Source organism: Oncorhynchus mykiss, chromosome 31 (assembly GCF_013265735.2).
Source record: "Oncorhynchus mykiss isolate Arlee chromosome 31, USDA_OmykA_1.1, whole genome shotgun sequence".
Taxonomy (NCBI): domain Eukaryota; kingdom Metazoa; phylum Chordata; class Actinopteri; order Salmoniformes; family Salmonidae; genus Oncorhynchus; species Oncorhynchus mykiss.
This window is the reverse complement of record NC_050571.1, coordinates 40,338,950-40,351,625: the sequence shown is the minus strand read 5'-3', so window position 1 is coordinate 40,351,625 and position 12,676 is coordinate 40,338,950. Positions and strand designations below refer to the sequence as shown.

Below are 12,676 nucleotides of genomic sequence, written 5' to 3'. Positions count from 1 at the left end.
AATAAAACAAAATTAGGAAGGAGGCTTCTAATGTTAACATGCATGAAACCAAGGCTTTTACGGTTACAGAAGTCAACAAATGAGAGCGCCTGGGGAATGGGAGTGGAGCTAGGCACTGCATGGCCTGGATTAACATCTACATCACCAGAGGAACAGAGGAGGAGGGGGCATCTAGTGCAATCGGAACAGAGAGTAAAAGGAGCAGGTTTCTGGGCACGGAAGAATAGATTCAAGGCATAATGTACAGAAAATGGTATGGTAGGATGTGAATACAGTGGAGGTAAACCTAGGCATTGAGTGACGATGAGAGAGATAGTCTCTAGAGACCCCATTTAAACCAAGTGAGGTCACCGCATGTGTGGGAGGTGGAACAAAAGGGTTAGCTAAGGCATATTGAGCAGGGCTGGAGGCTCTACAGTGAAATAAGACAATAATCACTAACCAAAATGGACAAGGCATATTGACATTAGGGAGAGGCATGCGTAGCCGAATGATCATGGAGTCTAGTGAATAGCTAGGCGGGCTGGAGACACAGAGAATCAGACAGCTAGCAGGCCAGGGATAGCAGGCTAGCAGAAGGGCCTTAGGGGGACGTCGCGACGGAAGAGTCAGTTGTAGCCCCCTCGGGCGGTTACGTCGGCAGACCAGTCGTGATGGATCGGCAGGGCTCCGTGTAGTAAAAGGGTCCAGGCCAATTGGCATTGTAGCCCAAGAAAATTGGCTGATGGACGTCTTCAGCTAACAGTCTGATATGCTCTAGACAGCTAGCGGGCCACGGCTAGCAGGCTAGCAGATGGGCATTCAGGGGACGTCGCGATGGAGGAGCCTGTTGAAAACCCCCTCAATCAGTTTACGTCGGTAGACCAGTCGTGATGGATCGGCGGGGCTCCGTATCGGCAGTAAAAGGGGTCAAGGCCAATTGGCAAAATAGGTATTGTAGCCCAAGGAGTGGCTGATGGACATATTTAAGCTAGCTGGGAGATGGGCCTAGCATAGGCTAGCTCCAGGCTAATTGGTGATTGCTTTGAGACAGAGATGTTAGCCAGGAGTAGCCACGCGCATAGCAGCTAGCTAGCTGCGATGATCAAGGTGAAAAGGTTCAGAGCTTGCGGTAGGAATCAGGAGATGTGGGGAAAAAGAGTCTGGTATGCTCTGGGTTGAATCGCGCTATGCAGACTGTCAGTAGTTGTCCGGGCTAAAGGTTAGCTGATGACCGCTAGCAGTGGCTAGCTGACTACTAGCTAGAAGCTAGTTAGCTGGCTAGCTTTTGTTGGGGATTCCGGTACGAAAATAAAATGAAATAGCAGATCCATACCACATTAGTTGAGGCTGATTGCAGGAGAGTATGTTGGAGTTGAGGTTAAAAAATATATTTTTCAATATATACAAAATATGTGCGAAGAAAATTTGAAGAAAAAAAGATGCAAGACAAAGACGCCTGACTGCTACGCCATCTTGGATCTCTCACAATGACGGCCTACACCAGCCAAACCCGGACGACGCTGGGCCAAATGTGCACCGCCGTAATCACGGCCGGTTGTGAGACAGCCTGGATTTGAAACAGGGTGTCTGTAGTGACGCCTCTAGCACTGAGATGCTGGGTGTTTCCCACACATCTGTCTGAGTTAGAATCGCCTGTCCGTCCATCCGCCACTCAGTCTGCAGTCCCACATCGACTGTAGACACATGGAGAGGAGCGTGGTCAGGAACATAGTCACTGTCCAGCCACCGTGGGTCAACTCTCTGTTCGGCAAAGTGTTTGACCGCACTCAGTGGCGTCTTGGGAGGTGGACCAGCAACCTGTTTGAACACACTCGGAGGCTTCTGTGGAGCAGGACCTGCGGTACCAGGGAGAGCAATCTTCTGCTCCGAACCAAGATTAGCTCCAAGGATGCGGCTGACATGGGCATGCCTGAGTTGGGGGGGGGGGGGGGGGGGGGGTGGTTGTCATCTGTGAGACTGTGATGCCATTCCTAGCTTAGATGACAAATATCGGTTAATTCTGTTGTAAATGACATTATTCCACAGATCATAGTAACACATTTGATTTAATGATTTAATGATAAAAAAAATATTTTCAACGCAGTATTTAGGAGTTGCGTGTACTTTAATTGCTTTATATAAATATACTACTGTACATCCAGAAAAAAAACTACAAAAACAAAAATGTACAACAGGAGATCAAGAGGAGACAAACAGTAGAATCAAAACCAACTAAAAAGAATGAGCCACAAACAGTGAATAATCTTCACTGAACATAGAGGATGAAAAGCAAATCCCAGCATTTGTGTGTGTGTGCGTGCGTGCCTGTGCTAAGAAGGGATCTGAAAGCCACCAGTCTGGAAATCACATTAAATGAGCTTAGGGCGAAAAGTGTTAAAAGCCACTGTACTAGGGAATGGAACAGGCAATGGAAAAGGGGATAGAGTCCAATCTGTCGCTTTCCTTGCATGGTTTCATTCATAAGAAAGCATTGTTGGTCAAGGACCCCGCCTAATAAGCAATGCTCAGTCCTGCATAGTGGCAGTGCAACATTAATACTGCATGAGAGTGAAAACAATCACACTGCGGGGAAATGTGCTGTATGCATCATCACTTCACTGAAAATGGGGAGCAATGTCACCTTGAATTTCAAAGCAAACATTAAAACATGACATGTTGTCTACAGACTCTGTATCCTCATCAGATTGTGAAAACAATACTAATACAGTTGAAGTCGGAAGGTTACATACACCTTAGCCAAACACATTTAAACTCAGTTTTTCACAATTCCTTTCATTTAATCCTAGTAAAAATTCCCTGTCTTAAGTCAGTTAGGATCATCACTTTATTTTAAGAGAGAATGATTTATTTCAGCTTTTATTTCTTTCATCACATTCCCAGTGGGTCAGAAGTTTATATACACTCAATTTGTATTCGGTAGCATTGCCTTTACATTTTTTAACTTGGGCCAAACATTTTGGGAAGCCTTCCACAATAACTTGGGTGAATTTTGGCCATTCCTCCTGACAGAGCCTGTGTAACTGTTGGTAAAATTATGATTAAATGACTGAACAAATCATTTTAAATGGAACTGTAACTAAGTAAAACTTATACTCTGTTTTATTATATCTGATTAACAATATGAGTTCATAAGAAGGGATTGTGTGACACGGACAAGGAGTAATTAAAGTTAATGAACACCATTCCAACTAGAAACAAATGAAACAAATGGGTTGGGGACTGTGTAAACACATAAGGTCGTTAACCTAGCGTTGAACCTACAGAAACTTAGCTCTGGGGTTTTTAGACAAGACAGTGAGTGCATTCCTAGGTTTTCTGTTAATTAGAACTGTCAGCTCAGTGGTGATCGATAATGTTGAGGGGTCAAAAGTTACCTGGGAGTGTGTTAGTAAGAATTAACTTTTCACCTCACTTTGTCCCGGAAGAGAGGAGGGGATTCTGTAAAAGCAATGAAATGACGTCATGATCTGTATATAAACCGTTGCTCGTGGTTAAGTAGCAGCGCACTCCGAAAATAAATTCTGTTACCTATTATTGAAAGACTGGTCTGCGTCTATTTTATGCAAACAAGAATCTTACAAATTCTAATAAAATAGATTAAGGGTTTTAAATTAATGAAAGCACATTGCATAATTAAATTACAGTAACAATAACTGAGTCAGGTTTGTAGGCCCCCTTGCTCGCACACGCTTTTTCAGTTCTGCCCACCAATTTTCTATAGGATTGAGGTCAGGGCTTTGTGATGGCCACTCCATTACCTTGACTTTGTTGTCCTTAAGCCATTTTGCCACAACTTTGAAGTATGCTTGGGGTCATTGTCCATTTGAAAGACCTATTTGCGACCAAGCTTTAACTTCCCGAATGATGTCTTGAGATGTTGCTTCAATATATCCACATAATTTCCCTTCTCAAGACGCTATCTATTTTGTGAAGTGCACCAGTCCCTCCTGCAGCAAAGCACCCCCACAACGGTTGAGATGGTGTTCTTCGGCTTGCAAGCCTCCCCCTTTTTCCTACAAACATAGCGATGGTCATTATGGCCAAACAGTTCTATTTTTGTTTCATCAGACCAGAGGACATTTCTCCAAAAAGTATGATCTTTGTCCCCATGTACAGTTGCAAACTGTAGTTTTGCTTTTTTAATGGAGGTTCTGGAGCAGTAGCTTCTTCCTCGCTGAGCGGCCATTCAGGTTATGTCGATATAGGACTTGTTTTACTGTGGATATAGATACTTTTGTACCCGTTTCCTCCAGCATCTTCATAAGGTCGTTTTACTGTGCTGTTGTTCTGGGATTGATTTGCACTCTTCGCACCAAAGTACGTTCATCTCTAGGAGACAGAACGTGTCTTCTTCCTGAGTGGTGTGATGGCTGCGTGGTCCCATGGTGTTTAAACGTGCGTTCTATTGTTTGTACTGATGAACGTGGTACCTTCAGGCATTTGGAAATTGCTCCCAACGATGAACCAGACTTGTGGAGGTCTACAATTCTTTTGCTGAGGTCTTGGCTGATTTCTTTTGATTTTCCCATGATGTCAAGCAAAGAGGCACTGAGTTTGAAGGTAGGCTTGGGCTAAGCAGAACATGGGCTAAGAACATGGGCTAAGAGTGTACATAATCATAGCAGGAGGAAACATCACCAGCCATAATGTGCATCTTCTTCACAGCTTTCTATGAGTGCCGTTTGACATTTTCTACCCTAGATCTAATTATGCCCTTGTGTGGGTCTTAAATTATAGGCATGCCACTCAAAGAGGAGCTCTCTCTCTCTCTCACACACCTTGTTGGGTTATAGTTTGAAATAGGAGGAGACTCCGCCTAAAGAAGGGTATAAACATTTGGGCTGGTGGAAACATGTTTTTGTGTTTTTCACTCAATATTAGGAAGGTGTTCCTAATGTTTGGTACATGGTATACTTTGTTTTCTGTATTTCTGTTGTCTGGAGGTCCAACCAAGATTGTTAAAACAGTCCATCTGGACAACCCCTCCCTTTCTCTCTGCCTTTTCTCTCAAACTCCAGTTAATGTCACCTCTCCCAGCTCTTACTGACACCTACTCTCTCTTCCATTTACTTTAACCAGCATCATCACCCACTGAGCACCAACAGACACCGGACGTCCATGGACATTAAAAAGTAGTTGAAATGTTGTCAGTCCACCCTGGCCTTGATGCTAACGTCCACTGATAGGTTCAAATTTGGTCTAGTCTGGGTCTATCATTATACAGTGCATTCGGAAAGTATTCAGACCGCTTGACCTTTCCCACATTTTGTTACGTCGAAGCCGTATAATGAAATTGATTCTTTCTCCACACAATACCCCGTAATGACAAAGCAAAAGCAGTTTTTTGTAAATTTTGTAAATCAAAAACAGAAATATCACATTTACATAAGTATTCAGACCCCTTCACTCAGTACTTTTTTTAAGCACCTTTGGCAGTGATTACATCCTTGAGTCTTCTAAGGTATGACGCGATAAGCTTGGCACACCTGTACTTGGGACTCTCTCCTATTCTTCTCTGCAGATCCTCTAAAGCTCTGTCAGGTTGGATGGGAAGATCTCTCCAGAGATGTTCGATCGGGTTCAAGTCCGGGCTCTGGCTGGGCCACTCAAGGACATTCAGAGACTTGTCCTGAAGCCACTCCTATGTTGTCTTGGCTGTATGCTTAGTGTAGTTGTCCTGTTGGAAGGTGAACCTTCACCCCAGTCTGAGGTCCTGAGCGATCTTGAGCAGGTTTTCATCAAGGATCTTTCTGTACTTTGCTCTGTTCATTTTTCCCTCGATCCTGACTAGTCTCCCAGTCCCTGCCGCCGAGAAACATCCCCAAAGCATGATGCTGCCACTTCCATGCTTCACCATAAGGATGGTGCTAGATTTCCCCCAGACTTGGCATTCAGGCCAAAGAGTTTGATCTTGGTTTCATCACACCAGAGAATCTTGTTTTTCATGGTGGTCTGAGAGTCCTTTAGATGCCTTATGGCAAACAGGCTGTCATGTGCCTTTTACTGAGGAGTGACTTGCGTCTGGCCACTACCATAAATGCCTGATTGGTGGAGTGCTGCAGACATGGGTGTCCTTCTGGAAGGTTCTCCCATCTCCACAGAGGAACTCTAGAGCTCTGTCGTAGTGACCATCGAATTATTGGTTACCTCCCTGACCAAGATTCTTCTCCCCTGATTGCTCAGTTTGGCCGGGTGGCCAGCTCTAGTCTTGGTGGTTCCAAACCTCTTCCATTTAAGAATGATGGAGGTCCACTGTGTTCTTGGGGACCTTCAATGCACCAGACATTCTTTGGAACCCTTCCCGCAGATCTGTGCCTCGATACAATCCTGTATCGGAGATATACGGACAATTTCTTTAACCTCATGGCTTGGGTTTTCCTCTGACATGCAACTGTGGGACCTTATGTAGACAGGTGTGTGCCTTTCAAAATCATGTCCAATCAATTGACTTTACCACAGGTGGACTCCAATCAAGTTGTAGAAACATCTCAAGGATGATCAATGAAAACAGGATGCACCTGTGCTCAATTGAGTCTCATAGCAAAGGGTCTGAATACCTATGTGAATAAGGTATTTCTGTTCCTTAGTTTTTATACATTTGCAAAAAATTCTAAAAACCTGTTTATGCTTTGTCATTATGAGGTAGTGTGTCGATTGATGAGGGAAAAAAATGCATTTAATACATATTTGAATAAGGCTGTAATGTAACAAAATGTGGAAAAAGTAAAGCATTCTGAATACTTTCCGAATGCACTGTACGTACACTGAGTACCCAAAACATTAAGAACACCTGCTCTTTTCATGACAGACTGACCAGGTGAATCCAGGTGAAAGCTATGATCCCTTTATTGTGGTACTTGTTAAGTCCACTTCAATCAATGTAGATGAAGAGAAGACAGGTTAAAAAATGATGTTTAAGCCTCGAGACATTTGAGACATAGATTCCATTCAGAGGCTGAATTGGCAAGACAAAATATTTCAGTGCTTTTGAACGGGGTACGGTTGTAGGTGCTAAGCGCACCGGTTTGTGACAGTAACTGCAACGCTGCTGGGGTTTTCATGCTCAACAGCTTAAAGTGTATCAAGAATGGTCCACCACCCAAAGGACATCAAGCCAACTGTGGGCCGGCATCCCTGTGGAACGGTGGGCTTTGCAACTGAATATTGGGAAGGTGTTCCTAATGTTTGATATACTCAGTGTATGTTTCACAAATGTGGATAACACAGTACATTAGAGTACAGTTAGTGGAGCACAATGCCCTACAAAGATCAAATGCAGTAAATATGAATTCGGTCAAAAATCTTTGATCTGTTATAATGGCCAGGTATATTGTCTGATTAATGTGGTATTTAGTTCCGACACAAGAACAAGCCAGTTGATCAGAATATATCATGGAGTATCTGTCACACGCTGATCTGTTTCACCTGTCCTCGTTATTGCCTCCACCCCCTCCAGGTGTCGCATGTTTTCCCCAGTGTATTTATCCCTGTGTTTCCTGTCTCTCTGTGGCAGTTTGTCTTGTATATACCAAGTCAACCAGAGCCATGATGTAACTCTGTTACTGTAGTTCAATACTTTCAAACTCAAGGCGCCGTGTCATAGCTGACACCCATTCTTTCTGCAGGAGATTCTTTCCTAATTCCGTTACCAACGTTTTCCCACTAAAGTAGTCCTTGTGCATAGAGTATGGTTTAACTTTGAAAACAATGTTTTTTTTGTTTAGCACATATTTTAGCACGTAGGTCAAAGCGTAATTCCGTTACCATGGTATTTCCCCCAATTCATCTGAAGACTCAACAACACTTACATTCCTTCCAAAAGACCAATAAGAAATAGAATTGATGAAGTGATTATGTACACAAAAGAAAAAATGCAATTTGATTGGCTGGATCGAGTGCCCCGGCAAGCACATAGACTTAGTAATTTAGAGGCCCACTGAATAAAGACTAGATTCCTACATGGTTACATTCAAGAGAAGTGAAACTCAATCTGGTATCAAATTATGTCTGCATTACAAAATGCGGCACACATAAGCACTGCCGCTTCTTTAAGAGAAGGTATTTCATCCGAGGACGTGAATCGGTAAAACACAAACCTCTCCACATTTAATAGAAAAAAACATGTTTCTCCATCAGTGTATTAAACGGTGGTCTATGCCAGGGCTCCCTCAAACGGGGTCCTGGGGACCGCCTGGATGTACGTTATGGGTTTTACCCTAGCGCTACACAGCTGATTCAAAGAACAAACTCATCATCAAGCTTTGATTATTTCAATCAGCTGTGCTAAGGCAAAAACCACAATGCGGCCCCAGGACCCACTTTGGGAAACCCTGCTCTATGCAACAACTTGGTGATCAATATGATTTCCTCAAGGTTTTTAGATAAATGCAGCTTAGCCGTAACTGAAAGAGCTTACCTTTTAACATGAACACAATCCCATAAACATCCGTTGCAGGGGCATGTTTTCCATCTCAGAGAACCAATTCTTTCTATACACTGAAGGACGAACATTCAAGGACGAACTCTATGCATTATCAAAAAAAGTGTAGAGTACAAGAGTCCGATGTTTTTTCATGGCTAATTCTTTACTGCTTTGTTTGACTAATGTCAAACACTCTTAATGAGCAGTCAAGTCTTCTCGATCTGGGTGATTGAGATTGATCTTGTGAGGAAGAAAATCTGTTCAGCGATGTATGCTCAGCGTACGGGTAAGTGTGGGACTTGTCATTCTTTAATTCTACATTTGTGTTCCAACCCAGGTCATCAAACCCTGGGAGTAGTTGAATCAAGTCTTGCTGAGCTATTGGATCCAATACTAGACAGATTGGCTGGAGAGTGCACATACACATTTTGTTGTGTTACAAAGTGGGATATAACATTTTTTTTTTTTTTTTTTTGTCAACAATCTACACAATACTTGGACATGTCAATGTGGAAGAATAATTCTAACATTTGTACAACATTAAAGAAAAATAAACACATATTATATCTTGATTACATTAGTATTTAACCCTGTGTCAATACATTAGAATCACATGACAGCGATTACAGTTGTGAGTCTTTCTGGGTTGTCTCTAGAAGCTTGGGTTGTACAATACTTGCACACTATTCTTAAATTCTTCAAGCTCTGTCAAGTTGGTTGTTGATCATTGCTAGACAGCCATTTTTAAGACTTGCCATAGATTTTCAAGCTGATTTAAGTCACAATTGTAACTCATCCACTAAGGAACATTCACGTCTTGGTTGGTTGTCTTGGTAAGCAACTCCTGTGTACATGTGGCCTGGTATTTTAGGAATGTGTCCTGTCGAAAGGAGAATTTGTCTCCCAGTGTCTGTTGGAAAGCAGACTGAAACAGGTTTTCCTCTAGGAATCTGCCTGTGCTTAGCTCTATTCTGTATCTTTTTATATTTAAAAAACTCCCTAGTCCTTGCCCATTACAGGATGCAGCCACCACCATTCTGAAAATGTGAAGAGTGGTACTCGGTGATTCTTTGTGTTCATTTTGCCCCAAATATAACACTTTGTATTCAGGACATACAGTGGGGCAAAAAAGTATTTAGTCAGCCACCAATTGTGCAAGTTCTCAGGCCTCTCTCATCTTTTTAAGTGGGAGAACTTGCACAATTGGTGGCTGACTAAATACTTTTTTGCCCCACTGTATGTTAATTTCTTTGCCACATTTTTTGCAGTTTTACTTTAGTGCCTTATTGCAAAATGGATGCTTGTTTTGGAATATTTTAATTCTGTACAGGTTTCCTTATCTTATTCTGTCAATTAGGTTAGTATTTTGGAGTAACTACAATGTTGTTGATCCATCCTCACTTTTCTCCTATTACAGCCATTCAACTCTGTAACTGTTTTAAAGTCACCATTGGCCTAATGGTGAAATCCCTTAGCGGTTTCCTTCCTCTCCAGCAACTAAGTTAGGAAGGGCGCCTGTATCTTTGTAGTGACCCGGTGTATTGATATACCATCCAAAGTGTAATTAATAACTTTACAATGCTCAAAGGGATATTCAATGTCTTTTTTTTCTACCACTGGGTGCCCTTCTTTGCGAGGCACTGGAAAACATCCCTGGTCTTTGTGGTATAATCTGTGTTTGAAATTTACTGCTCGACTGAGCAACCTTACAGATAATTGTGTATGTGGGGTACAGAGATGAGGTAGTCATTCAAAAATCATGTTAAACACTATTATTTCAGTCCATGCAACTGATGTGACTTGTTAAGCAAATTGTTACTCCTGAACTTACACCAAGTGTACCAAAATTAGGAACACCAACCTAATATTGAGTTGCACCCCTATCTTTTGCCCTCAGAACAGTCTCAATTCATCAGGGCATGAAGTCTACAAGGTGTCGAAAGCATTCCACAAGGATGCTGGCCTATGTTGACTCCAATGCGTCCCACAGTTGTGTCAAGTTGGCTGGATGTCTGGGTGGTTGACCATTATTGATACACACGGGAAACTGTTGAGCCTGAAAAACCCAGGAGCGTTGCAGTTGTTGACACAAACCAGTGCACCTGGCACCTAAAGTGTACTACAATACACCATTAAAAGGCACTTAAATGTTTTGTCTTGCCCATTCACCCTCTGAATGGCACACATACATGTCTCAATTGTCTCAAGGCTTAAAGATCCTTATATAACCTGTCTTCTCCCCTTCATCTACACTGATTAAAGTGAATTTAACAATAAGGGATCATAGATTTCACCCAGATTCACTTGGTCAGTCTGTCATGGAAAGAGCAAGTGTCCTTAATGTTTTGTACACTGTGTATTTAGGCTTGCCCTAACAGACGGGGTTGAATTTCAGCTTTCGGCTTTTCATTTTTAATTAATTTGATAACCCTTCTAAAAACATAATTCAACTTTGACATTATAGGGTATTGTGTGTAGGCCAGCGGCCCAAAATCTCAATTGAATCTATTTTAAATTCAGGTTGTAACACAACAAAATGTGGAAGAAATACATGGAAGAAATAAGTCTCAGGAAACGAAACGCAAATAGTGTACTTTGGATGAACTATCTCCTTAATACAGCGTTGGCAAGGATGACAAGAGAATACAATGTGGCCTTCAAGGACTGGAGCTGTGCACCGTGCAGGGTTCCTATGACAGACATCACACGAGGTACGTATTGTAGAATTTGTTTGACTATCTGCAGAACATCTAGGTCTAGTTCAAATGTATCAGCCATCCTAAACTTACAATATAAGTATATTTGGTGGCATCCCTCCTGTTGTTTATTTTCTGAGGGGGAGGGGGGGGGGGGGGGGGGTTGCCTTCAGCAGCCATTACACAGAGGGAAGAAAGAGAGTAATCTCTTGAAACCTCAGTGGAACAGACACCGTTTAAAAGAGTGAGGACATGATTTTGACACGCACACAACATGGCAAATTGTGCCTGCAACGTTTGCTCTCGTGTTGTTTCAGGGATGGGTGGATTTGGCAATGGCAGGTGACAGGCACAGACAAACAAGGTGGCTGGTATATTGGAGCTGACATACGCTGATCAAGCCCAGGTTTTCTTTGCTTCCGTAATCCCTTTTATCGTAGACTCGTGAGAACCCAGCAGCAAGAGTATGTTTGACAGGGCTGCTTTCAGCACAGTGGAAAACACATGCCGTGAAAATAAATCGTGCAAATGAGAAAACACAACCAAAGATGTGCCGGGGCGGAGTTGGCTTTCTGAGCCATTCGTTTTGTTGCAGATTTTCTTGTCTTTTTTTTAAATCCCTAAACGATTAAGAGGCTGCAACTTGCAAAGCATCAACCAATATCCTGTTTAGTTAGGATATACAGTGCCGTGAAAAAGTATTTGTCCCCTTTGAAATTCTCTCTGTATTTTAGTGTTATCAGGTCTTCAATCAAAATCGAATATTAGATAAAGGGAACCCGAGTGAACACAACACAAAAAAGGGGGGGAAATGCTTTTTCACGGCGCTGTACAAAAAACACCTTTGATGGTCAAGAAAATATATATTCAAGTAAATCAAACATCAAATTATACCATTCAAGTAGCAAGGCCAATGGTTTAGAAAACCCAGCCTTAGTCAGCATGATCATCTTCAGTCACGTTCATAGTCCCTCCACCTCTCTTTTTCTAAGTAACGATTAGCTTGTCCTTTAACAAAATGTCTTCAAACGAATGCAGACTTGCCAACCTTGAATCATTTTTATAAATACCACTTCAGAGAGGCGGCGGCACTCCACAATGGCACGCGTGCGACACCCACACGGCTTAAATCATAGGCAAATGCACCTTTTTTAGCCTAAATGTTGGCAGAAGACTGTCTCAGTAGAAATGGTAGGCAATAGAGTCTTACAGGGACTTGGTAATTGACTACTCTTCAGGAGACGACTGGAAATACATTTAAATGTACAACCAGGGCTCTCCCTAAGATTTTCTGACAAGGTGGTGCCTGCGGTTGGGTAGGGGGAGGTCTGGAAGTTGAGCATTTTGCATTTTAGAAAAACCTGTAACTGCCATTTCCTGAAACCTAGAGTCTTAAATGATATCAAACAGTGTAGCCATCACAGGAGGGGCGTTGGCACGGGTGGACTGGGGAGCAAAAGCTCACCCAATAAGATTGAGCAACAAAAACATACAAATTACGCTCCACGTATCAGTGTTCCAAACTGGACTGGATTTGTATTTTTATCTAAACACA

The 12,676-nt window shown here is 42.4% G+C and overlaps 1 protein-coding gene across 3 annotated transcripts in view; it reads right to left on the bottom strand.

Annotated features, from left to right (window-relative positions):
- The window catches only part of LOC110505154 (GPI ethanolamine phosphate transferase 2), a 127,032-nt gene that overhangs the window by 86,940 nt on the left and 27,416 nt on the right, over positions 1–12,676 (bottom strand). The window lies entirely within an intron of this gene.